General features: G+C 43.9%; 1 pseudogene; it reads left to right on the plus strand.

The window, feature by feature from the left end:
* Nucleotides 1-207: 207 nt before the first annotated feature.
* Nucleotides 208-1,277, plus strand: LOC149211016 (protein IN CHLOROPLAST ATPASE BIOGENESIS, chloroplastic pseudogene; annotated as a pseudogene).
* Nucleotides 1,278-1,521: the final 244 nt, after the last annotated feature.

Raw genomic sequence — 1,521 nt, forward strand, 5'->3', positions numbered from 1 at the left:
GCATCCTCTGCTCCCACAATCGGTTAACCCATCAACCTCCATGGAGCTTTGCGGCCTGTTCTCGAATTTCACTCGTGCATCGGGCTCACTCAAAGGCAGAATCACACTCTACAGGAAACGGGTGGGGTCTTCTACAGGAAAGTGCAGCAGAGACTTCCAGAGCAGAGAAGCCTAAGGTTCTTCATCAAGTTTGGAGCTTGAAGAAAGATGGACAATTATCATATGGCCAAGGGTGAAAAACTTGTCCCTCCTTATGCTAGACGGGGTATAATTCCTCTTGCAATACCACTGTCAGAAGACCAATCAGGTGCTTTCACAGCTCTTCTAAGATGGCCAACCAGTCCAGAAGGCATGGAGATGCCCGTTGTACGAGTTCAGAAGTATGGTGTGTCACGTTTAGCTAAGACTGTAAGCCACTGATTTCAAATTGAAAATGAAGCTCTTGAAGTCTTGCATGTGGATCAATATATTCCTAGGATTCTGGTAGAAGAAGATTGGAATGGCTATGAGGACGCAGCAAATAGCCTCTATGCTGCTTCAGGAGATGCTGGCAAGAAATTGTATAAACAAGGGGATGTAGCTGAATCTAAAATTGGAAATCTTGATGTTTATTTGACAAAGAAGGTTGCATTGTTTCCAGATGTATTTGAGCGTATTGCATTGGGTCATTTGGAAAGAGGCGACCAGGTTTCTGCATTGGTGACAGGAGAGCTTTACGTGAATAGGAAGCACTTTCCTGGATTTGGTCGGCCATTTGTGTTTAATGCAGAGCTTTTTTCTGAACATTGGTCGTAAGCTTGAAGCTAAGGATGCTGCCAAAGTAGCATTAAAATTACCGTGGTGGACAATAGGCTGCAGATATGAGGAAGTTGCTAAAATTGCAGGCTGGGGAGACGAACAAATTGAATACATGAGAGAAAGAGTTACAGATGAGGGAAGGCGTGAGGATATTCAAAAGGGGAAGGCACCTGCTCAGGTGGCTCTTGACCAGGCTGCATTTTTGATGGATTTAGCTTTTCTTGATGGATCCTGGCATGACATCCAGGATCAACTTGCAGCTTACTACAAGGAAGCTGGGTTAGATACAATAGCTCGCTTTATACTTTATGATTGCTAAAATTAAGTGCAAATCCACACACATTGTTCTCAAGGAAACAGAAAGGTCCTGATTTGGGATCAATCTTTGTATCATAAAATTAGAGCGCACGTCTGAATCAGTGTTCCGCCAATTGAAATTGAAGTGTAGTAGCTAGAGCCAAGTAAGGATACAGAAAACTGGTCAGAAAAAAACAAGTAGGGACACACCCAAGACAGCCACAGCACAGTTCAAGGAGAAGGCACCCCCAGCCAAGCAAGCAAAATCAAGAAAATTGTTTCTACAAGAAGACAGAGGACTGTTTCTATAGGAAGCCAGCGAACTGTTTCTACAGGAAGTTTGAAAAGAGGGGAGCCAAAGGAAAAAGATGAGGAGAGAGATTGGTTGCTCAGAGGATGAGCAACACTTTCAGTAGGGGGGTGATG

This window comes from Pinus tabuliformis, chromosome 1_2, assembly GCF_031772625.1.
Source record: "Pinus tabuliformis cultivar Carrire ecotype Pingquan chromosome 1_2, CPIR1, whole genome shotgun sequence".
Classification (NCBI taxonomy): Eukaryota; Viridiplantae; Streptophyta; class Pinopsida; order Pinales; family Pinaceae; genus Pinus; species Pinus tabuliformis.